This window comes from Phalangium opilio, unplaced genomic scaffold, assembly GCF_054372755.1.
Source record: "Phalangium opilio isolate 3A_F unplaced genomic scaffold, DU_Popi_V2 ptg001170l_1, whole genome shotgun sequence".
Classification (NCBI taxonomy): Eukaryota; Metazoa; Arthropoda; class Arachnida; order Opiliones; family Phalangiidae; genus Phalangium; species Phalangium opilio.
The window spans coordinates 5,561,911-5,589,875 of NW_028324255.1; positions in this window are offsets into that span (position 1 = coordinate 5,561,911).

Below are 27,965 nucleotides of genomic sequence, written 5' to 3' on the forward strand. Positions count from 1 at the left end.
AAACAAAAAACCCGTCCATAGGAAATGCAGTAGACTATATTTTGCAGGCCCATAACTCTGTGTCTACTAGAGATACGGGGATGTCCTTAGGATATGTTATAGTCCAAATTGTCCCCCATCTAACCATACTAAAAACTTTGGGCTACGACAAACAGGGGCCGAGTACTTAAGCAAAAAGTAACGAAACAAACCCCCTCCATAGGAAATGCATTAGACTATACTTTGCAGGCTCGTAAATCTGTTTCTACTGGAGATACGGGGATGTCCTTTGAGTATGTTATAGTCCAATTTGTCCCCCATCTAACCATACTACAAATAATGAGCTACGACAAACAAGGGCCGAGTAATTAAGCTAAACGTAAACAAACAACCCGTCCATAGGAAATGCAGTAGACTATATTTTGCAGGCCCATAACTCTGTGTCTACTAGAGATACGGGGATGTCCTTAGGATATGTTATAGTCCAAATTGTCCTCCATCTAACCATACTAAAAACTTTGGGCTACGACAAACAGGGGCCGAGTACTTAAGCAAAACGTAACGAAACAAACCCCCTCCATAGGAAATGCATTAGACTATAGTTTGCAGGCTCGTAACTCTGTTTCTATTGGAGATACGGGGATGTCCTTTGAGTATGTTATTGTCCAATTTGTCCCCCATCTAACCATACTACAAATAATGAGCTACGACAAACAAGGGCCGAGTAATTAAGCTAAACGTAAACAAACAACCCGTCCATAGGAAATGCAGTAGACTATATTTTGCAGGCCCATAACTCTGTGTCTCCTAGAGATACGGGGATGTCCTTAGGATATGTTATAGACCAAATTGTCCCCCATCTAACCATACTAAAAACTTTGGGCTACGAGAAACAGGGGCCGAGTACTTAAGCAAAACGTAACGAAACAAACCCCCTCCATAGGAAATGCATTAGACTATACTTTGCAGGCTCGTAAATCTGTTTCTACTGGAGATACGGGGATGTCCTTTGAGTATGTTATAGTCCAATTTGTCCCCCATCTAACCATACTACAAATAATGAGCTACGACAAACAAGGGCCGAGTAATTAAGCTAAACGTAAACAAACAACCCGTCCATAGGAAATGCAGTAGACTATATTTTGCAGGCCCATAACTCTGTGTCTACTAGAGATACGGGGATGTCCTTAGGATATGTTATAGTCCAAATTGTCCCCCATCTAACCATACTAAAAACTTTGGGCTACGACAAATAGGGGCCGAGTACTTAAGCAAAACGTAACGAAACAAACCCCCTCCATAGGAAATGCATTAGACTATAGTTTGCAGGCTCGTAACTCTGTTTCTATTGGAGATACGGGGATGTCCTTTGAGTATGTTATAGTCCAATTTGTCCCCCATCTACCCATACTACAAATAATGAGCTACGACAAACAAGGGCCGAGTAATTAAGCTAAACGTAAACAAACAACCCGTCCATAGGAAATGCAGTAGACTATATTTTGCAGGCCCATAACTCTGTGTCTACTAGAGATACGGGGATGTCCTTAGGATATGTTATAGTCCAAATTGTCCTCCATCTAACCATACTAAACACTTTGGGCTACGACAAACAGGGGCCGAGTACTTAAGCAAAACGTAACGAAACAAACCCCCTCAATAGGAAATGCATTAGACTATAGTTTGCAGGCTCGTAACTCTGTTTCTATTGGAGATACGGGGATGTCCTTTGAGTATGTTATAGTCCAATTTGTCCCCCATCTAACCATACTACAAATAATGAGCTACGACAAACAAGGGCCGAGTAATTAAGCTAAACGTAAACAAACAACCCGTCCATAGGAAATGCAGTAGACTATATTTTGCAGGCCCATAACTCTGTGTCTACTAGAGATACGGGGATGTCCTTAGGATATGTTATAGTCCAAATTGTCCCCCATCTAACCATATTAAAAACTTTGGGCTACGACAAACAGGGGCCGAGTACTTAAGCAAAACGTAACGAAACAAACCCCCTCCATAGGAAATGCATTAGACTATACTTTGCAGGCTCGTAAATCTGTTTCTACTGGAGATACGGGGATGTCCTTTGAGTATGTTATAGTCCAATTTGTCCCCCATCTAACCATACTACAAATAATGAGCTACGACAAACAAGGGCCGAGTAATTAAGCTAAACGTAAACAAACAACCCGTCCATAGGAAATGCATTAGACTATATTTTGCAGGCCCATAACTCTGTGTCTACTAGAGATACGGGGATGTCCTTAGGATAAGTTATAGTCCAAATTGTCCCCCATCTAACCATACTAAAAACTTTGGGCTACGACAAACAGGGGCCGAGTACTTAAGCAAAACGTAACGAAACAAACCCCCTCCATAGGAAATGCATTAGACTATACTTTGCAGGCTCGTAAATCTGTTTCTACTGGAGATACGGGGATGTCCTTTGAGTATGTTATAGTCCAATTTGTCCCCCATCTAACCATACTACAAATAATGAGCTACGACAAACAAGGGCCGAGTAATTAAGCTAAACGTAAACAAAAAACCCGTCCATAGGAAATGCAGTAGACTATATTTTGCAGGCCCATAACTCTGTGTCTACTAGAGATACGGGGATGTCCTTAGGATATGTTATAGTCCAAATTGTCCCCCATCTAACCATACTAAAAACTTTGGGCTACGACAAACAGGGGCCGAGTACTTAAGCAAAAAGTAACGAAACAAACCCCCTCCATAGGAAATGCATTAGACTATAATTTGCAGGCTCGTAAATCTGTTTCTACTGGAGATACGGGGATGTCCTTTGAGTATGTTATAGTCCAATTTGTCCCCCATCTAACCATACTACAAATAATGAGCTACGACAAACAAGGGCCGAGTAATTAAGCTAAACGTAAACAAACAACCCGTCCATAGGAAATGCAGTAGACTATATTTTGCAGGCCCATAACTCTGTGTCTACTAGAGATACGGGGATGTCCTTAGGATATGTTATAGTCCAAATTGTCCTCCATCTAACCATACTAAAAACTTTGGGCTACGACAAACAGGGGCCGAGTACTTAAGCAAAACGTAACGAAACAAACCCCCTCCATAGGAAATGCATTAGACTATAGTTTGCAGGCTCGTAACTCTGTTTCTATTGGAGATACGGGGATGTCCTTTGAGTATGTTATTGTCCAATTTGTCCCCCATCTAACCATACTACAAATAATGAGCTACGACAAACAAGGGCCGAGTAATTAAGCTAAACGTAAACAAACAACCCGTCCATAGGAAATGCAGTAGACTATATTTTGCAGGCCCATAACTCTGTGTCTACTAGAGATACGGGGATGTCCTTAGGATATGTTATAGACCAAATTGTCCCCCATCTAACCATACTAAAAACTTTGGGCTACGACAAACAGGGGCCGAGTACTTAAGCAAAACGTAACGAAACAAACCCCCTCCATAGGAAATGCATTAGACTATACTTTGCAGGCTCGTAAATCTGTTTCTACTGGAGATACGGGGATGTCCTTTGAGTATGTTATAGTCCAATTTGTCCCCCATCTAACCATACTACAAATAATGAGCTACGACAAACAAGGGCCGAGTAATTAAGCTAAACGTAAACAAACAACCCGTCCATAGGAAATGCATTAGACTATATTTTGCAGGCCCATAACTCTGTGTCTACTAGAGATACGGGGATGTCCTTAGGATAAGTTATAGTCCAAATTGTCCCCCATCTAACCATACTAAAAACTTTGGGCTACGACAAACAGGGGCCGAGTACTTAAGCAAAACGTAACGAAACAAACCCCCTCCATAGGAAATGCATTAGACTATACTTTGCAGGCTCGTAAATCTGTTTCTACTGGAGATACGGGGATGTCCTTTGAGTATGTTATAGTCCAATTTGTCCCCCATCTAACCATACTACAAATAATGAGCTACGACAAACAAGGGCCGAGTAATTAAGCTAAACGTAAACAAACAACCCGTCCATAGGAAATGCAGTAGACTATATTTTGCAGGCCCATAACTCTGTGTCTACTAGAGATACGGGGATGTCCTTAGGATATGTTATAGTCCAAATTGTCCTCCATCTAACCATACTAAAAACTTTGGGCTACGACAAACAGGGGCCGAGTACTTAAGCAAAACGTAACGAAACAAACCCCCTCCATAGGAAATGCATTAGACTATAGTTTGCAGGCTCGTAACTCTGTTTCTATTGGAGATACGGGGATGTCCTTTGAGTATGTTATTGTCCAATTTGTCCCCCATCTAACCATACTACAAATAATGAGCTACGACAAACAAGGGCCGAGTAATTAAGCTAAACGTAAACAAACAACCCGTCCATAGGAAATGCAGTAGACTATATTTTGCAGGCCCATAACTCTGTGTCTACTAGAGATACGGGGATGTCCTTAGGATATGTTATAGACCAAATTGTCCCCCATCTAACCATACTAAAAACTTTGGGCTACGACAAACAGGGGCCGAGTACTTAAGCAAAACGTAACGAAACAAACCCCCTCCATAGGAAATGCATTAGACTATACTTTGCAGGCTCGTAAATCTGTTTCTACTGGAGATACGGGGATGTCCTTTGAGTATGTTATAGTCCAATTTGTCCCCCATCTAACCATACTACAAATAATGAGCTACGACAAACAAGGGCCGAGTAATTAAGCTAAACGTAAACAAACAACCCGTCCATAGGAAATGCATTAGACTATATTTTGCAGGCCCATAACTCTGTGTCTACTAGAGATACGGGGATGTCCTTAGGATAAGTTATAGTCCAAATTGTCCCCCATCTAACCATACTAAAAACTTTGGGCTACGACAAACAGGGGCCGAGTACTTAAGCAAAACGTAACGAAACAAACCCCCTCCATAGGAAATGCATTAGACTATACTTTGCAGGCTCGTAAATCTGTTTCTACTGGAGATACGGGGATGTCCTTTGAGTATGTTATAGTCCAATTTGTCCCCCATCTAACCATACTACAAATAATGAGCTACGACAAACAAGGGCCGAGTAATTAAGCTAAACGTAAACAAACAACCCGTCCATAGGAAATGCAGTAGACTATATTTTGCAGGCCCATAACTCTGTGTCTACTAGAGATACGGGGATGTCCTTAGGATATGTTATAGTCCAAATTGTCCTCCATCTAACCATACTAAAAACTTTGGGCTACGACAAACAGGGGCCGAGTACTTAAGCAAAACGTAACGAAACAAACCCCCTCCATAGGAAATGCATTAGACTATAGTTTGCAGGCTCGTAACTCTGTTTCTATTGGAGATACGGGGATGTCCTTTGAGTATGTTATTGTCCAATTTGTCCCCCATCTAACCATACTACAAATAATGAGCTACGACAAACAAGGGCCGAGTAATTAAGCTAAACGTAAACAAACAACCCGTCCATAGGAAATGCAGTAGACTATATTTTGCAGGCCCATAACTCTGTGTCTACTAGAGATACGGGGATGTCCTTAGGATATGTTATAGACCAAATTGTCCCCCATCTAACCATACTAAAAACTTTGGGCTACGACAAACAGGGGCCGAGTACTTAAGCAAAACGTAACGAAACAAACCCCCTCCATAGGAAATGCATTAGACTATACTTTGCAGGCTCGTAAATCTGTTTCTACTGGAGATACGGGGATGTCCTTTGAGTATGTTATAGTCCAATTTGTCCCCCATCTAACCATACTACAAATAATGAGCTACGACAAACAAGGGCCGAGTAATTAAGCTAAACGTAAACAAACAACCCGTCCATAGGAAATGCATTAGACTATATTTTGCAGGCCCATAACTCTGTGTCTACTAGAGATACGGGGATGTCCTTAGGATAAGTTATAGTCCAAATTGTCCCCCATCTAACCATACTAAAAACTTTGGGCTACGACAAACAGGGGCCGAGTACTTAAGCAAAACGTAACGAAACAAACCCCCTCCATAGGAAATGCATTAGACTATACTTTGCAGGCTCGTAAATCTGTTTCTACTGGAGATACGGGGATGTCCTTTGAGTATGTTATAGTCCAATTTGTCCCCCATCTAACCATACTACAAATAATGAGCTACGACAAACAAGGGCCGAGTAATTAAGCTAAACGTAAACAAAAAACCCGTCCATAGGAAATGCAGTAGACTATATTTTGCAGGCCCATAACTCTGTGTCTACTAGAGATACGGGGATGTCCTTAGGATATGTTATAGTCCAAATTGTCCCCCATCTAACCATACTAAAAACTTTGGGCTACGACAAACAGGGGCCGAGTACTTAAGCAAAAAGTAACGAAACAAACCCCCTCCATAGGAAATGCATTAGACTATAGTTTGCAGGCTCGTAACTCTGTTTCTATTGGAGATACGGGGATGTCCTTTGAGTATGTTATTGTCCAATTTGTCCCCCATCTAACCATACTACAAATAATGAGCTACGACAAACAAGGGCCGAGTAATTAAGCTAAACGTAAACAAACAACCCGTCCATAGGAAATGCAGTAGACTATATTTTGCAGGCCCATAACTCTGTGTCTACTAGAGATACGGGGATGTCCTTAGGATATGTTATAGACCAAATTGTCCCCCATCTAACCATACTAAAAACTTTGGGCTACGACAAACAGGGGCCGAGTACTTAAGCAAAACGTAACGAAACAAACCCCCTCCATAGGAAATGCATTAGACTATACTTTGCAGGCTCGTAAATCTGTTTCTACTGGAGATACGGGGATGTCCTTTGAGTATGTTATAGTCCAATTTGTCCCCCATCTAACCATACTACAAATAATGAGCTACGACAAACAAGGGCCGAGTAATTAAGCTAAACGTAAACAAACAACCCGTCCATAGGAAATGCATTAGACTATATTTTGCAGGCCCATAACTCTGTGTCTACTAGAGATACGGGGATGTCCTTAGGATAAGTTATAGTCCAAATTGTCCCCCATCTAACCATACTAAAAACTTTGGGCTACGACAAACAGGGGCCGAGTACTTAAGCAAAACGTAACGAAACAAACCCCCTCCATAGGAAATGCATTAGACTATACTTTGCAGGCTCGTAAATCTGTTTCTACTGGAGATACGGGGATGTCCTTTGAGTATGTTATAGTCCAATTTGTCCCCCATCTAACCATACTACAAATAATGAGCTACGACAAACAAGGGCCGAGTAATTAAGCTAAACGTAAACAAAAAACCCGTCCATAGGAAATGCAGTAGACTATATTTTGCAGGCCCATAACTCTGTGTCTACTAGAGATACGGGGATGTCCTTAGGATATGTTATAGTCCAAATTGTCCCCCATCTAACCATACTAAAAACTTTGGGCTACGACAAACAGGGGCCGAGTACTTAAGCAAAAAGTAACGAAACAAACCCCCTCCATAGGAAATGCATTAGACTATACTTTGCAGGCTCGTAAATCTGTTTCTACTGGAGATACGGGGATGTCCTTTGAGTATGTTATAGTCCAATTTGTCCCCCATCTAACCATACTACAAATAATGAGCTACGACAAACAAGGGCCGAGTAATTAAGCTAAACGTAAACAAACAACCCGTCCATAGGAAATGCAGTAGACTATATTTTGCAGGCCCATAACTCTGTGTCTACTAGAGATACGGGGATGTCCTTAGGATATGTTATAGTCCAAATTGTCCTCCATCTAACCATACTAAAAACTTTGGGCTACGACAAACAGGGGCCGAGTACTTAAGCAAAACGTAACGAAACAAACCCCCTCCATAGGAAATGCATTAGACTATAGTTTGCAGGCTCGTAACTCTGTTTCTATTGGAGATACGGGGATGTCCTTTGAGTATGTTATTGTCCAATTTGTCCCCCATCTAACCATACTACAAATAATGAGCTACGACAAACAAGGGCCGAGTAATTAAGCTAAACGTAAACAAACAACCCGTCCATAGGAAATGCAGTAGACTATATTTTGCAGGCCCATAACTCTGTGTCTACTAGAGATACGGGGATGTCCTTAGGATATGTTATAGACCAAATTGTCCCCCATCTAACCATACTAAAAACTTTGGGCTACGAGAAACAGGGGCCGAGTACTTAAGCAAAACGTAACGAAACAAACCCCCTCCATAGGAAATGCATTAGACTATACTTTGCAGGCTCGTAAATCTGTTTCTACTGGAGATACGGGGATGTCCTTTGAGTATGTTATAGTCCAATTTGTCCCCCATCTAACCATACTACAAATAATGAGCTACGACAAACAAGGGCCGAGTAATTAAGCTAAACGTAAACAAAAAACCCGTCCATAGGAAATGCAGTAGACTATATTTTGCAGGCCCATAACTCTGTGTCTACTAGAGATACGGGGATGTCCTTAGGATATGTTATAGTCCAAATTGTCCCCCATCTAACCATACTAAAAACTTTGGGCTACGACAAACAGGGGCCGAGTACTTAAGCAAAAAGTAACGAAACAAACCCCCTCCATAGGAAATGCATTAGACTATAGTTTGCAGGCTCGTAACTCTGTTTCTATTGGAGATACGGGGATGTCCTTTGAGTATGTTATTGTCCAATTTGTCCCCCATCTAACCATACTACAAATAATGAGCTACGACAAACAAGGGCCGAGTAATTAAGCTAAACGTAAACAAACAACCCGTCCATAGGAAATGCAGTAGACTATATTTTGCAGGCCCATAACTCTGTGTCTACTAGAGATACGGGGATGTCCTTAGGATATGTTATAGACCAAATTGTCCCCCATCTAACCATACTAAAAACTTTGGGCTACGACAAACAGGGGCCGAGTACTTAAGCAAAACGTAACGAAACAAACCCCCTCCATAGGAAATGCATTAGACTATACTTTGCAGGCTCGTAAATCTGTTTCTACTGGAGATACGGGGATGTCCTTTGAGTATGTTATAGTCCAATTTGTCCCCCATCTAACCATACTACAAATAATGAGCTACGACAAACAAGGGCCGAGTAATTAAGCTAAACGTAAACAAACAACCCGTCCATAGGAAATGCATTAGACTATATTTTGCAGGCCCATAACTCTGTGTCTACTAGAGATACGGGGATGTCCTTAGGATAAGTTATAGTCCAAATTGTCCCCCATCTAACCATACTAAAAACTTTGGGCTACGACAAACAGGGGCCGAGTACTTAAGCAAAACGTAACGAAACAAACCCCCTCCATAGGAAATGCATTAGACTATACTTTGCAGGCTCGTAAATCTGTTTCTACTGGAGATACGGGGATGTCCTTTGAGTATGTTATAGTCCAATTTGTCCCCCATCTAACCATACTACAAATAATGAGCTACGACAAACAAGGGCCGAGTAATTAAGCTAAACGTAAACAAAAAACCCGTCCATAGGAAATGCAGTAGACTATATTTTGCAGGCCCATAACTCTGTGTCTACTAGAGATACGGGGATGTCCTTAGGATATGTTATAGTCCAAATTGTCCCCCATCTAACCATACTAAAAACTTTGGGCTACGACAAACAGGGGCCGAGTACTTAAGCAAAAAGTAACGAAACAAACCCCCTCCATAGGAAATGCATTAGACTATACTTTGCAGGCTCGTAAATCTGTTTCTACTGGAGATACGGGGATGTCCTTTGAGTATGTTATAGTCCAATTTGTCCCCCATCTAACCATACTACAAATAATGAGCTACGACAAACAAGGGCCGAGTAATTAAGCTAAACGTAAACAAACAACCCGTCCATAGGAAATGCAGTAGACTATATTTTGCAGGCCCATAACTCTGTGTCTACTAGAGATACGGGGATGTCCTTAGGATATGTTATAGTCCAAATTGTCCTCCATCTAACCATACTAAAAACTTTGGGCTACGACAAACAGGGGCCGAGTACTTAAGCAAAACGTAACGAAACAAACCCCCTAAATAGGAAATGCATTAGACTATAGTTTGCAGGCTCGTAACTCTGTTTCTATTGGAGATACGGGGATGTCCTTTGAGTATGTTATTGTCCAATTTGTCCCCCATCTAACCATACTACAAATAATGAGCTACGACAAACAAGGGCCGAGTAATTAAGCTAAACGTAAACAAACAACCCGTCCATAGGAAATGCAGTAGACTATATTTTGCAGGCCCATAACTCTGTGTCTACTAGAGATACGGGGATGTCCTTAGGATATGTTATAGACCAAATTGTCCCCCATCTAACCATACTAAAAACTTTGGGCTACGAGAAACAGGGGCCGAGTACTTAAGCAAAACGTAACGAAACAAACCCCCTCCATAGGAAATGCATTAGACTATACTTTGCAGGCTCGTAAATCTGTTTCTACTGGAGATACGGGGATGTCCTTTGAGTATGTTATAGTCCAATTTGTCCCCCATCTAACCATACTACAAATAATGAGCTACGACAAACAAGGGCCGAGTAATTAAGCTAAACGTAAACAAACAACCCGTCCATAGGAAATGCAGTAGACTATATTTTGCAGGCCCATAACTCTGTGTCTACTAGAGATACGGGGATGTCCTTAGGATATGTTATAGTCCAAATTGTCCCCCATCTAACCATACTAAAAACTTTGGGCTACGACAAATAGGGGCCGAGTACTTAAGCAAAACGTAACGAAACAAACCCCCTCCATAGGAAATGCATTAGACTATAGTTTGCAGGCTCGTAACTCTGTTTCTATTGGAGATACGGGGATGTCCTTTGAGTATGTTATAGTCCAATTTGTCCCCCATCTAACCATACTACAAATAATGAGCTACGACAAACAAGGGCCGAGTAATTAAGCTAAACGTAAACAAACAACCCGTCCATAGGAAATGCAGTAGACTATATTTTGCAGGCCCATAACTCTGTGTCTACTAGAGATACGGGGATGTCCTTAGGATATGTTATAGTCCAAATTGTCCCCCATCTAACCATATTAAAAACTTTGGGCTACGACAAACAGGGGCCGAGTACTTAAGCAAAACGTAACGAAACAAACCCCCTCCATAGGAAATGCATTAGACTATACTTTGCAGGCTCGTAAATCTGTTTCTACTGGAGATACGGGGATGTCCTTTGAGTATGTTATAGTCCAATTTGTCCCCCATCTAACCATACTACAAATAATGAGCTACGACAAACAAGGGCCGAGTAATTAAGCTAAACGTAAACAAAAAACCCGTCCATAGGAAATGCAGTAGACTATATTTTGCAGGCCCATAACTCTGTGTCTACTAGAGATACGGGGATGTCCTTAGGATATGTTATAGTCCAAATTGTCCTCCATCTAACCATACTAAACACTTTGGGCTACGACAAACAGGGGCCGAGTACTTAAGCAAAACGTAACGAAACAAACCCCCTCAATAGGAAATGCATTAGACTATAGTTTGCAGGCTCGTAACTCTGTTTCTATTGGAGATACGGGGATGTCCTTTGAGTATGTTATAGTCCAATTTGTCCCCCATCTAACCATACTACAAATAATGAGCTACGACAAACAAGGGCCGAGTAATTAAGCTAAACGTAAACAAACAACCCGTCCATAGGAAATGCAGTAGACTATATTTTGCAGGCCCATAACTCTGTGTCTACTAGAGATACGGGGATGTCCTTAGGATATGTTATAGTCCAAATTGTCCCCCATCTAACCATATTAAAAACTTTGGGCTACGACAAACAGGGGCCGAGTACTTAAGCAAAACGTAACGAAACAAACCCCCTCCATAGGAAATGCATTAGACTATACTTTGCAGGCTCGTAAATCTGTTTCTACTGGAGATACGGGGATGTCCTTTGAGTATGTTATAGTCCAATTTGTCCCCCATCTAACCATACTACAAATAATGAGCTACGACAAACAAGGGCCGAGTAATTAAGCTAAACGTAAACAAACAACCCGTCCATAGGAAATGCATTAGACTATATTTTGCAGGCCCATAACTCTGTGTCTACTAGAGATACGGGGATGTCCTTAGGATAAGTTATAGTCCAAATTGTCCCCCATCTAACCATACTAAAAACTTTGGGCTACGACAAACAGGGGCCGAGTACTTAAGCAAAACGTAACGAAACAAACCCCCTCCATAGGAAATGCATTAGACTATACTTTGCAGGCTCGTAAATCTGTTTCTACTGGAGATACGGGGATGTCCTTTGAGTATGTTATAGTCCAATTTGTCCCCCATCTAACCATACTACAAATAATGAGCTACGACAAACAAGGGCCGAGTAATTAAGCTAAACGTAAACAAAAAACCCGTCCATAGGAAATGCAGTAGACTATATTTTGCAGGCCCATAACTCTGTGTCTACTAGAGATACGGGGATGTCCTTAGGATATGTTATAGTCCAAATTGTCCCCCATCTAACCATACTAAAAACTTTGGGCTACGACAAACAGGGGCCGAGTACTTAAGCAAAAAGTAACGAAACAAACCCCCTCCATAGGAAATGCATTAGACTATACTTTGCAGGCTCGTAAATCTGTTTCTACTGGAGATACGGGGATGTCCTTTGAGTATGTTATAGTCCAATTTGTCCCCCATCTAACCATACTACAAATAATGAGCTACGACAAACAAGGGCCGAGTAATTAAGCTAAACGTAAACAAACAACCCGTCCATAGGAAATGCAGTAGACTATATTTTGCAGGCCCATAACTCTGTGTCTACTAGAGATACGGGGATGTCCTTAGGATATGTTATAGTCCAAATTGTCCTCCATCTAACCATACTAAAAACTTTGGGCTACGACAAACAGGGGCCGAGTACTTAAGCAAAACGTAACGAAACAAACCCCCTCCATAGGAAATGCATTAGACTATAGTTTGCAGGCTCGTAACTCTGTTTCTATTGGAGATACGGGGATGTCCTTTGAGTATGTTATTGTCCAATTTGTCCCCCATCTAACCATACTACAAATAATGAGCTACGACAAACAAGGGCCGAGTAATTAAGCTAAACGTAAACAAACAACCCGTCCATAGGAAATGCAGTAGACTATATTTTGCAGGCCCATAACTCTGTGTCTACTAGAGATACGGGGATGTCCTTAGGATATGTTATAGGCCAAATTGTCCCCCATCTAACCATACTAAAAACTTTGGGCTACGACAAACAGGGGCCGAGTACTTAAGCAAAACGTAACGAAACAAACCCCCTCCATAGGAAATGCATTAGACTATACTTTGCAGGCTCGTAAATCTGTTTCTACTGGAGATACGGGGATGTCCTTTGAGTATGTTATAGTCCAATTTGTCCCCCATCTAACCATACTACAAATAATGAGCTACGACAAACAAGGGCCGAGTAATTAAGCTAAACGTAAACAAACAACCCGTCCATAGGAAATGCATTAGACTATATTTTGCAGGCCCATAACTCTGTGTCTACTAGAGATACGGGGATGTCCTTAGGATAAGTTATAGTCCAAATTGTCCCCCATCTAACCATACTAAAAACTTTGGGCTACGACAAACAGGGGCCGAGTACTTAAGCAAAACGTAACGAAACAAACCCCCTCCATAGGAAATGCATTAGACTATACTTTGCAGGCTCGTAAATCTGTTTCTACTGGAGATACGGGGATGTCCTTTGAGTATGTTATAGTCCAATTTGTCCCCCATCTAACCATACTACAAATAATGAGCTACGACAAACAAGGGCCGAGTAATTAAGCTAAACGTAAACAAACAACCCGTCCATAGGAAATGCAGTAGACTATATTTTGCAGGCCCATAACTCTGTGTCTACTAGAGATACGGGGATGTCCTTAGGATATGTTATAGTCCAAATTGTCCTCCATCTAACCATACTAAAAACTTTGGGCTACGACAAACAGGGGCCGAGTACTTAAGCAAAACGTAACGAAACAAACCCCCTCCATAGGAAATGCATTAGACTATAGTTTGCAGGCTCGTAACTCTGTTTCTATTGGAGATACGGGGATGTCCTTTGAGTATGTTATTGTCCAATTTGTCCCCCATCTAACCATACTACAAATAATGAGCTACGACAAACAAGGGCCGAGTAATTAAGCTAAACGTAAACAAACAACCCGTCCATAGGAAATGCAGTAGACTATATTTTGCAGGCCCATAACTCTGTGTCTACTAGAGATACGGGGATGTCCTTAGGATATGTTATAGACCAAATTGTCCCCCATCTAACCATACTAAAAACTTTGGGCTACGACAAACAGGGGCCGAGTACTTAAGCAAAACGTAACGAAACAAACCCCCTCCATAGGAAATGCATTAGACTATACTTTGCAGGCTCGTAAATCTGTTTCTACTGGAGATACGGGGATGTCCTTTGAGTATGTTATAGTCCAATTTGTCCCCCATCTAACCATACTACAAATAATGAGCTACGACAAACAAGGGCCGAGTAATTAAGCTAAACGTAAACAAACAACCCGTCCATAGGAAATGCATTAGACTATATTTTGCAGGCCCATAACTCTGTGTCTACTAGAGATACGGGGATGTCCTTAGGATAAGTTATAGTCCAAATTGTCCCCCATCTAACCATACTAAAAACTTTGGGCTACGACAAACAGGGGCCGAGTACTTAAGCAAAACGTAACGAAACAAACCCCCTCCATAGGAAATGCATTAGACTATACTTTGCAGGCTCGTAAATCTGTTTCTACTGGAGATACGGGGATGTCCTTTGAGTATGTTATAGTCCAATTTGTCCCCCATCTAACCATACTACAAATAATGAGCTACGACAAACAAGGGCCGAGTAATTAAGCTAAACGTAAACAAAAAACCCGTCCATAGGAAATGCAGTAGACTATATTTTGCAGGCCCATAACTCTGTGTCTACTAGAGATACGGGGATGTCCTTAGGATATGTTATAGTCCAAATTGTCCCCCATCTAACCATACTAAAAACTTTGGGCTACGACAAACAGGGGCCGAGTACTTAAGCAAAAAGTAACGAAACAAACCCCCTCCATAGGAAATGCATTAGACTATAGTTTGCAGGCTCGTAACTCTGTTTCTATTGGAGATACGGGGATGTCCTTTGAGTATGTTATTGTCCAATTTGTCCCCCATCTAACCATACTACAAATAATGAGCTACGACAAACAAGGGCCGAGTAATTAAGCTAAACGTAAACAAACAACCCGTCCATAGGAAATGCAGTAGACTATATTTTGCAGGCCCATAACTCTGTGTCTACTAGAGATACGGGGATGTCCTTAGGATATGTTATAGACCAAATTGTCCCCCATCTAACCATACTAAAAACTTTGGGCTACGACAAACAGGGGCCGAGTACTTAAGCAAAACGTAACGAAACAAACCCCCTCCATAGGAAATGCATTAGACTATACTTTGCAGGCTCGTAAATCTGTTTCTACTGGAGATACGGGGATGTCCTTTGAGTATGTTATAGTCCAATTTGTCCCCCATCTAACCATACTACAAATAATGAGCTACGACAAACAAGGGCCGAGTAATTAAGCTAAACGTAAACAAACAACCCGTCCATAGGAAATGCATTAGACTATATTTTGCAGGCCCATAACTCTGTGTCTACTAGAGATACGGGGATGTCCTTAGGATAAGTTATAGTCCAAATTGTCCCCCATCTAACCATACTAAAAACTTTGGGCTACGACAAACAGGGGCCGAGTACTTAAGCAAAACGTAACGAAACAAACCCCCTCCATAGGAAATGCATTAGACTATACTTTGCAGGCTCGTAAATCTGTTTCTACTGGAGATACGGGGATGTCCTTTGAGTATGTTATAGTCCAATTTGTCCCCCATCTAACCATACTACAAATAATGAGCTACGACAAACAAGGGCCGAGTAATTAAGCTAAACGTAAACAAAAAACCCGTCCATAGGAAATGCAGTAGACTATATTTTGCAGGCCCATAACTCTGTGTCTACTAGAGATACGGGGATGTCCTTAGGATATGTTATAGTCCAAATTGTCCCCCATCTAACCATACTAAAAACTTTGGGCTACGACAAACAGGGGCCGAGTACTTAAGCAAAAAGTAACGAAACAAACCCCCTCCATAGGAAATGCATTAGACTATAGTTTGCAGGCTCGTAACTCTGTTTCTATTGGAGATACGGGGATGTCCTTTGAGTATGTTATTGTCCAATTTGTCCCCCATCTAACCATACTACAAATAATGAGCTACGACAAACAAGGGCCGAGTAATTAAGCTAAACGTAAACAAACAACCCGTCCATAGGAAATGCAGTAGACTATATTTTGCAGGCCCATAACTCTGTGTCTACTAGAGATACGGGGATGTCCTTAGGATATGTTATAGACCAAATTGTCCCCCATCTAACCATACTAAAAACTTAAGGCTACGACAAACAGGGGCCGAGTACTTAAGCAAAACGTAACGAAACAAACCCCCTCCATAGGAAATGCATTAGACTATACTTTGCAGGCTCGTAAATCTGTTTCTACTGGAGATACGGGGATGTCCTTTGAGTATGTTATAGTCCAATTTGTCCCCCATCTAACCATACTACAAATAATGAGCTACGACAAACAAGGGCCGAGTAATTAAGCTAAACGTAAACAAACAACCCGTCCATAGGAAATGCATTAGACTATATTTTGCAGGCCCATAACTCTGTGTCTACTAGAGATACGGGGATGTCCTTAGGATATGTTATAGTCCAAATTGTCCCCCATCTAACCATATTAAAAACTTTGGGCTACGACAAACAGGGGCCGAGTACTTAAGCAAAACGTAACGAAACAAACCCCCTCCATAGGAAATGCAGTAGACTATATTTTGCAGGCCCATAACTCTGTGTCTACTAGAGATACGGGGATGTCCTTAGGATATGTTATAGTCCAAATTGTCCTCCATCTAACCATACTAAAAACTTTGGGCTACGACAAACAGGGGCCGAGTACTTAAGCAAAACGTAACGAAACAAACCCCCTCAATAGGAAATGCATTAGACTATAGTTTGCAGGCTCGTAACTCTGTTTCTATTGGAGATACGGGGATGTCCTTTGAGTATGTTATTGTCCAATTTGTCCCCCATCTAACCATACTACAAATAATGAGCTACGACAAACAAGGGCCGAGTAATTAAGCTAAACGTAAACAAACAACCCGTCCATAGGAAATGCAGTAGACTATATTTTGCAGGCCCATAACTCTGTGTCTACTAGAGATACGGGGATGTCCTTAGGATATGTTATAGACCAAATTGTCCCCCATCTAACCATACTAAAAACTTTGGGCTACGAGAAACAGGGGCCGAGTACTTAAGCAAAACGTAACGAAACAAACCCCCTCCATAGGAAATGCATTAGACTATAGTTTGCAGGCTCGTAACTCTGTTTCTATTGGAGATACGGGGATGTCCTTTGAGTATGTTATAGTCCAATTTGTCCCCCATCTAACCATACTACAAATAATGAGCTACGACAAACAAGGGCCGAGTAATTAAGCTAAACGTAAACAAACAACCCGTCCATAGGAAATGCAGTAGACTATATTTTGCAGGCCCATAACTCTGTGTCTACTAGAGATACGGGGATGTCCTTAGGATATGTTATAGTCCAAATTGTCCCCCATCTAACCATATTAAAAACTTTGGGCTACGACAAACAGGGGCCGAGTACTTAAGCAAAACGTAACGAAACAAACCCCCTCCATAGGAAATGCAGTAGACTATATTTTGCAGGCCCATAACTCTGTGTCTACTAGAGATACGGGGATGTCCTTAGGATATGTTATAGTCCAAATTGTCCTCCATCTAACCATACTAAAAACTTTGGGCTACGACAAACAGGGGCCGAGTACTTAAGCAAAACGTAACGAAACAAACCCCCTCAATAGGAAATGCATTAGACTATAGTTTGCAGGCTCGTAACTCTGTTTCTATTGGAGATACGGGGATGTCCTTTGAGTATGTTATTGTCCAATTTGTCCCCCATCTAACCATACTACAAATAATGAGCTACGACAAACAAGGGCCGAGTAATTAAGCTAAACGTAAACAAACAACCCGTCCATAGGAAATGCAGTAGACTATATTTTGCAGGCCCATAACTCTGTGTCTACTAGAGATACGGGGATGTCCTTAGGATATGTTATAGACCAAATTGTCCCCCATCTAACCATACTAAAAACTTTGGGCTACGAGAAACAGGGGCCGAGTACTTAAGCAAAACGTAACGAAACAAACCCCCTCCATAGGAAATGCATTAGACTATAGTTTGCAGGCTCGTAACTCTGTTTCTATTGGAGATACGGGGATGTCCTTTGAGTATGTTATAGTCCAATTTGTCCCCCATCTAACCATACTACAAATAATGAGCTACGACAAACAAGGGCCGAGTAATTAAGCTAAACGTAAACAAACAACCCGTCCATAGGAAATGCAGTAGACTATATTTTGCAGGCCCATAACTCTGTGTCTACTAGAGATACGGGGATGTCCTTAGGATATGTTATAGTCCAAATTGTCCCCCATCTAACCATATTAAAAACTTTGGGCTACGACAAACAGGGGCCGAGTACTTAAGCAAAACGTAACGAAACAAACCCCCTCCATAGGAAATGCAGTAGACTATATTTTGCAGGCCCATAACTCTGTGTCTACTAGAGATACGGGGATGTCCTTAGGATATGTTATAGTCCAAATTGTCCTCCATCTAACCATACTAAAAACTTTGGGCTACGACAAACAGGGGCCGAGTACTTAAGCAAAACGTAACGAAACAAACCCCCTCAATAGGAAATGCATTAGACTATAGTTTGCAGGCTCGTAACTCTGTTTCTATTGGAGATACGGGGATGTCCTTTGAGTATGTTATTGTCCAATTTGTCCCCCATCTAACCATACTACAAATAATGAGCTACGACAAACAAGGGCCGAGTAATTAAGCTAAACGTAAACAAACAACCCGTCCATAGGAAATGCAGTAGACTATATTTTGCAGGCCCATAACTCTGTGTCTACTAGAGATACGGGGATGTCCTTAGGATATGTTATAGACCAAATTGTCCCCCATCTAACCATACTAAAAACTTTGGGCTACGAGAAACAGGGGCCGAGTACTTAAGCAAAACGTAACGAAACAAACCCCCTCCATAGGAAATGCATTAGACTATAGTTTGCAGGCTCGTAACTCTGTTTCTATTGGAGATACGGGGATGTCCTTTGAGTAAGTTATAGTCCAATTTGTCCCCCATCTAACCATACTACAAATAATGAGCTACGACAAACAAGGGCCGAGTAATTAAGCTAAACGTAAACAAACAACCCGTCCATAGGAAATGCAGTAGACTATATTTTGCAGGCCCATAACTCTGTGTCTACTAGAGATACGGGGATGTCCTTAGGATATGTTATAGTCCAAATTGTCCCCCATCTAACCATATTAAAAACTTTGGGCTACGACAAACAGGGGCCGAGTACTTAAGCAAAACGTAACGAAACAAACCCCCTCCATAGGAAATGCAGTAGACTATATTTTGCAGGCCCATAACTCTGTGTCTACTAGAGATACGGGGATGTCCTTAGGATATGTTATAGTCCAAATTGTCCTCCATCTAACCATACTAAAAACTTTGGGCTACGACAAACAGGGGCCGAGTACTTAAGCAAAACGTAACGAAACAAACCCCCTCAATAGGAAATGCATTAGACTATAGTTTGCAGGCTCGTAACTCTGTTTCTATTGGAGATACGGGGATGTCCTTTGAGTATGTTATTGTCCAATTTGTCCCCCATCTAACCATACTACAAATAATGAGCTACGACAAACAAGGGCCGAGTAATTAAGCTAAACGTAAACAAACAACCCGTCCATAGGAAATGCAGTAGACTATATTTTGCAGGCCCATAACTCTGTGTCTACTAGAGATACGGGGATGTCCTTAGGATATGTTATAGACCAAATTGTCCCCCATCTAACCATACTAAAAACTTTGGGCTACGAGAAACAGGGGCCGAGTACTTAAGCAAAACGTAACGAAACAAACCCCCTCCATAGGAAATGCATTAGACTATAGTTTGCAGGCTCGTAACTCTGTTTCTATTGGAGATACGGGGATGTCCTTTGAGTATGTTATAGTCCAATTTGTCCCCCATCTAACCATACTACAAATAATGAGCTACGACAAACAAGGGCCGAGTAATTAAGCTAAACGTAAACAAACAACCCGTCCATAGGAAATGCAGTAGACTATATTTTGCAGGCCCATAACTCTGTGTCTACTAGAGATACGGGGATGTCCTTAGGATATGTTATAGTCCAAATTGTCCCCCATCTAACCATATTAAAAACTTTGGGCTACGACAAACAGGGGCCGAGTACTTAAGCAAAACGTAACGAAACAAACCCCCTCCATAGGAAATGCAGTAGACTATATTTTGCAGGCCCATAACTCTGTGTCTACTAGAGATACGGGGATGTCCTTAGGATATGTTATAGTCCAAATTGTCCTCCATCTAACCATACTAAAAACTTTGGGCTACGACAAACAGGGGCCGAGTACTTAAGCAAAACGTAACGAAACAAACCCCCTCAATAGGAAATGCATTAGACTATAGTTTGCAGGCTCGTAACTCTGTTTCTATTGGAGATACGGGGATGTCCTTTGAGTATGTTATTGTCCAATTTGTCCCCCATCTAACCATACTACAAATAATGAGCTACGACAAACAAGGGCCGAGTAATTAAGCTAAACGTAAACAAACAACCCGTCCATAGGAAATGCAGTAGACTATATTTTGCAGGCCCATAACTCTGTGTCTACTAGAGATACGGGGATGTCCTTAGGATATGTTATAGACCAAATTGTCCCCCATCTAACCATACTAAAAACTTTGGGCTACGAGAAACAGGGGCCGAGTACTTAAGCAAAACGTAACGAAACAAACCCCCTCCATAGGAAATGCATTAGACTATAGTTTGCAGGCTCGTAACTCTGTTTCTATTGGAGATACGGGGATGTCCTTTGAGTAAGTTATAGTCCAATTTGTCCCCCATCTAACCATACTACAAATAATGAGCTACGACAAACAAGGGCCGAGTAATTAAGCTAAACGTAAACAAACAACCCGTCCATAGGAAATGCAGTAGACTATATTTTGCAGGCCCATAACTCTGTGTCTACTAGAGATACGGGGATGTCCTTAGGATATGTTATAGTCCAAATTGTCCCCCATCTAACCATATTAAAAACTTTGGGCTACGACAAACAGGGGCCGAGTACTTAAGCAAAACGTAACGAAACAAACCCCCTCCATAGGAAATGCAGTAGACTATATTTTGCAGGCCCATAACTCTGTGTCTACTAGAGATACGGGGATGTCCTTAGGATATGTTATAGTCCAAATTGTCCTCCATCTAACCATACTAAAAACTTTGGGCTACGACAAACAGGGGCCGAGTACTTAAGCAAAACGTAACGAAACAAACCCCCTCAATAGGAAATGCATTAGACTATAGTTTGCAGGCTCGTAACTCTGTTTCTATTGGAGATACGGGGATGTCCTTTGAGTATGTTATTGTCCAATTTGTCCCCCATCTAACCATACTACAAATAATGAGCTACGACAAACAAGGGCCGAGTAATTAAGCTAAACGTAAACAAACAACCCGTCCATAGGAAATGCAGTAGACTATATTTTGCAGGCCCATAACTCTGTGTCTACTAGAGATACGGGGATGTCCTTAGGATATGTTATAGACCAAATTGTCCCCCATCTAACCATACTAAAAACTTTGGGCTACGAGAAACAGGGGCCGACTACTTAAGCAAAACGTAACGAAACAAACCCCCTCCATAGGAAATGCATTAGACTATAGTTTGCAGGCTCGTAACTCTGTTTCTATTGGAGATACGGGGATGTCCTTTGAGTATGTTATAGTCCAATTTGTCCCCCATCTAACCATACTACAAATAATGAGCTACGACAAACAAGGGCCGAGTAATTAAGCTAAACGTAAACAAACAACCCGTCCATAGGAAATGCAGTAGACTATATTTTGCAGGCCCATAACTCTGTGTCTACTAGAGATACGGGGATGTCCTTAGGATATGTTATAGTCCAAATTGTCCCCCATCTAACCATATTAAAAACTTTGGGCTACGACAAACAGGGGCCGAGTACTTAAGCAAAACGTAACGAAACAAACCCCCTCCATAGGAAATGCAGTAGACTATATTTTGCAGGCCCATAACTCTGTGTCTACTAGAGATACGGGGATGTCCTTAGGATATGTTATAGTCCAAATTGTCCTCCATCTAACCATACTAAAAACTTTGGGCTACGACAAACAGGGGCCGAGTACTTAAGCAAAACGTAACGAAACAAACCCCCTCAATAGGAAATGCATTAGACTATAGTTTGCAGGCTCGTAACTCTGTTTCTATTGGAGATACGGGGATGTCCTTTGAGTATGTTATTGTACAATTTGTCCCCCATCTAACCATACTACAAATAATGAGCTACGACAAACAAGGGCCGAGTAATTAAGCTAAACGTAAACAAACAACCCGTCCATAGGAAATGCAGTAGACTATATTTTGCAGGCCCATAACTCTGTGTCTACTAGAGATACGGGGATGTCCTTAGGATATGTTATAGACCAAATTGTCCCCCATCTAACCATACTAAAAACTTTGGGCTACGAGAAACAGGGGCCGAGTACTTAAGCAAAACGTAACGAAACAAACCCCCTCCATAGGAAATGCATTAGACTATACTTTGCAGGCTCGTAAATCTGTTTCTACTGGAGATACGGGGATGTCCTTTGAGTATGTTATAGTCCAATTTGTCCCCCATCTAACCATACTACAAATAATGAGCTACGACAAACAAGGGCCGAGTAATTAAGCTAAACGTAAACAAACAACCCGTCCATAGGAAATGCATTAGACTATATTTTGCAGGCCCATAACTCTGTGTCTACTAGAGATACGGGGATGTCCTTAGGATATGTTATAGTCCAAATTGTCCCCCATCTAACCATACTAAAAACTTTGGGCTACGACAAATAGGGGCCGAGTACTTAAGCAAAACGTAACGAAACAAACCCCCTCCATAGGAAATGCATTAGACTATAGTTTGCAGGCTCGTAACTCTGTTTCTATTGGAGATACGGGGATGTCCTTTGAGTATGTTATAGTCCAATTTGTCCCCCATCTAACCATACTACAAATAATGAGCTACGACAAACAAGGGCCGAGTAATTAAGCTAAACGTAAACAAACAACCCGTCCATAGGAAATGCAGTAGACTATATTTTGCAGGCCCATAACTCTGTGTCTACTAGAGATACGGGGATGTCCTTAGGATATGTTATAGTCCAAATTGTCCCCCATCTAACCATATTAAAAACTTTGGGCTACGACAAACAGGGGCCGAGTACTTAAGCAAAACGTAACGAAACAAACCCCCTCCATAGGAAATGCATTAGACTATACTTTGCAGGCTCGTAAATCTGTTTCTACTGGAGATACGGGGATGTCCTTTGAGTATGTTATAGTCCAATTTGTCCCCCATCTAACCATACTACAAATAATGAGCTACGACAAACAAGGGCCGAGTAATTAAGCTAAACGTAAACAAAAAACCCGTCCATAGGAAATGCAGTAGACTATATTTTGCAGGCCCATAACTCTGTGTCTACTAGAGATACGGGGATGTCCTTAGGATATGTTATAGTCCAAATTGTCCTCCATCTAACCATACTAAAAACTTTGGGCTACGACAAACAGGGGCCGAGTACTTAAGCAAAACGTAACGAAACAAACCCCCTCAATAGGAAATGCATTAGACTATAGTTTGCAGGCTCGTAACTCTGTTTCTATTGGAGATACGGGGATGTCCTTTGAGTATGTTATAGTCCAATTTGTCCCCCATCTAACCATACTACAAATAATGAGCTACGACAAACAAGGGCCGAGTAATTAAGCTAAACGTAAACAAACAACCCGTCCATAGGAAATGCAGTAGACTATATTTTGCAGGCCCATAACTCTGTGTCTACTAGAGATACGGGGATGTCCTTAGGATATGTTATAGTCCAAATTGTCCCCCATCTAACCATATTAAAAACTTTGGGCTACGACAAACAGGGGCCGAGTACTTAAGCAAAACGTAACGAAACAAACCCCCTCCATAGGAAATGCATTAGACTATACTTTGCAGGCTCGTAAATCTGTTTCTACTGGAGATACGGGGATGTCCTTTGAGTATGTTATAGTCCAATTTGTCCCCCATCTAACCATACTACAAATAATGAGCTACGACAAACAAGGGCCGAGTAATTAAGCTAAACGTAAAAAACAACCCGTCCATAGGAAATGCATTAGACTATATTTTGCAGGCCCATAACTCTGTGTCTACTAGAGATACGGGGATGTCCTTAGGATAAGTTATAGTCCAAATTGTCCCCCATCTAACCATACTAAAAACTTTGGGCTACGACAAACAGGGGCCGAGTACTTAAGCAAAACGTAACGAAACAAACCCCCTCCATAGGAAATGCATTAGACTATACTTTGCAGGCTCGTAAATCTGTTTCTACTGGAGATACGGGGATGTCCTTTGAGTATGTTATAGTCCAATTTGTCCCCCATCTAACCATACTAAAAACTTTGGGCTACGACAAACAGGGGCCGAGTACTTAAGCAAAACGTAACGAAACAAACCCCCTCAATAGGAAATGCATTAGACTATAGTTTGCAGGCTCGTAACTCTGTTTCTATTGGAGATACGGGGATGTCCTTTGAGTATGTTATAGTCCAATTTGTCCCCCATCTAACCATACTACAAATAATGAGCTACGACAAACAAGGGCCGAGTAATTAAGCTAAACGTAAACAAACAACCCGTCCATAGGAAATGCAGTAGACTATATTTTGCAGGCCCATAACTCTGTGTCTACTAGAGATACGGGGATGTCCTTAGGATATGTTATAGTCCAAATTGTCCCCCATCTAACCATATTAAAAACTTTGGGCTACGACAAACAGGGGCCGAGTACTTAAGCAAAACGTAACGAAACAAACCCCCTCCATAGGAAATGCATTAGACTATACTTTGCAGGCTCGTAAATCTGTTTCTACTGGAGATACGGGGATGTCCTTTGAGTATGTTATAGTCCAATTTGTCCCCCATCTAACCATACTAAAAACTTTGGGCTACGACAAACAGGGGCCGAGTACTTAAGCAAAACGTAACGAAACAAACCCCCTCAATAGGAAATGCATTAGACTATAGTTTGCAGGCTCGTAACTCTGTTTCTATTGGAGATACGGGGATGTCCTTTGAGTATGTTATAGTCCAATTTGTCCCCCATCTAACCATACTACAAATAATGAGCTACGACAAACAAGGGCCGAGTAATTAAGCTAAACGTAAACAAACAACCCGTCCATAGGAAATGCAGTAGACTATATTTTGCAGGCCCATAACTCTGTGTCTACTAGAGATACGGGGATGTCCTTAGGATATGTTATAGTCCAAATTGTCCCCCATCTAACCATATTAAAAACTTTGGGCTACGACAAACAGGGGCCGAGTACTTAAGCAAAACGTAACGAAACAAACCCCCTCCATAGGAAATGCATTAGACTATACTTTGCAGGCTCGTAAATCTGTTTCTACTGGAGATACGGGGATGTCCTTTGAGTATGTTATAGTCCAATTTGTCCCCCATCTAACCATACTACAAATAATGAGCTACGACAAACAAGGGCCGAGTAATTAAGCTAAACGTAAAAAACAACCCGTCCATAGGAAATGCATTAGACTATATTTTGCAGGCCCATAACTCTGTGTCTACTAGAGATACGGGGATGTCCTTAGGATAAGTTATAGTCCAAATTGTCCCCCATCTAACCATACTAAAAACTTTGGGCTACGACAAACAGGGGCCGAGTACTTAAGCAAAACGTAACGAAACAAACCCCCTCCATAGGAAATGCATTAGACTATACTTTGCAGGCTCGTAAATCTGTTTCTACTGGAGATACGGGGATGTCCTTTGAGTATGTTATAGTCCAATTTGTCCCCCATCTAACCATACTAAAAACTTTGGGCTACGACAAACAGGGGCCGAGTACTTAAGCAAAACGTAACGAAACAAACCCCCTCAATAGGAAATGCATTAGACTATAGTTTGCAGGCTCGTAACTCTGTTTCTATTGGAGATACGGGGATGTCCTTTGAGTATGTTATAGTCCAATTTGTCCCCCATCTAACCATACTACAAATAATGAGCTACGACAAACAAGGGCCGAGTAATTAAGCTAAACGTAAACAAACAACCCGTCCATAGGAAATGCAGTAGACTATATTTTGCAGGCCCATAACTCTGTGTCTACTAGAGATACGGGGATGTCCTTAGGATATGTTATAGTCCAAATTGTCCCCCATCTAACCATACTAAAAACTTTGGGCTATGACAAACAGGGGCCGAGTACTTAAGCAAAACGTAACGAAACAAACCCCCTCCATAGGAAATGCATTAGACTATACTTTGCAGGCTCGTAAATCTGTTTCTACTGGAGATACGGGGATGTCCTTTGAGTATGTTATAGTCCAATTTGTCCCCCATCTAACCATACTACAAATAATGAGCTACGACAAACAAGGGCCGAGTAATTAAGCTAAACGTAAACAAACAACCCGTCCATAGGAAATGCATTAGACTATACTTTGCAGGCCCATAACTCTGTGTCTACTAGAGATACGGGGATGTCCTTAGGATAGGTTATAGTCCAAATTGTCCCCCATCTAACCATACTAAAAACATTGAGCTAGGACAAACAGGGTCCGAGATATTAAGCAAAATGTTCGTCAACTTTTGTATCGTCTCACTTTATTTTTATTATGTTACTTATGATTTTTGCACTAAACTTTGGAGGCTCATAACTCTTGTTCTACAAGAGATACTGGGATCTCCTTTGGATATGTTATAGTACTCTTTGCTCCCCATACAAGGATACTTTAAACTTGAGGCTACCTCAATATCGTCGTCAACTTATTTTTTGTCTCACTTATTGTTAGAAGGTTACTTTTGATTTTTGAAAATAAACTTTGCAGGGTCGTAACTCTGGTTCTACCAGAGATACGGGGATGTAAATAATGTGACCTTGACACAAATGTTCGGATAATTATAAAGGTCTTTGCATGTTCCAAGCAAAAAAAAAAAACTTCGCGGTTTCGAACCTGTGGCCTTCCGAGAGTGAGGCGGATGCGATAACCGCTACACTAAAGATATGTTATTATTTTTAATCGAAAGAACAGGGTCAAGTAATTTAGCAATACGTGAACAAACAAACCCCTCCATAGAAAATGCATTAGACTATACTTTGCAGGCTCGTAACTCTGTTTCTACTGGAGATACGGGGATGTCCTTTGAGTATGTTATAGTACAATTTGTCCCCCATCTAACCATACTAAAAACAATGAGCTACGACAAACAGTTGTCGAGTAATTAAGCTAATCGTAAACAAACAAACCCCTCCATAGGAAATGCATTAGACTATACTTTGCAGGCCCATAACTCTGTGTCTACTAGAGATACGGGGATGTCCTTAGGATATGTTATAGTCCAAATTGTCCCCCATCTAACCATACTAAAGACTTTGGGCTACGACAAACAGGGGCCGAGTACTTAAGCAAAACGTAACGAAACAAACCCCCTCCATAGAAAATGCATTAGACTATACTTTGCAGGCTCGTAAATCTGTTTCTACTGGAGATACGGGGATGTCCTTTGAGTATGTTATAGTCCAATTTGTCCCCCATCTAACCATACTACAAATAATGAGCTACGACAAACAAGGGCCGAGTAATTAAGCTAAACGTAAACAAACAACCCATCCATAGGAAATGCATTAGACTATACTTTGCAGGCCCATAACTCTGTGTCTACTAGAGATACGGGGATGTCCTTAGGATATGTTATAGTCCAAATTGTCCCCCATCT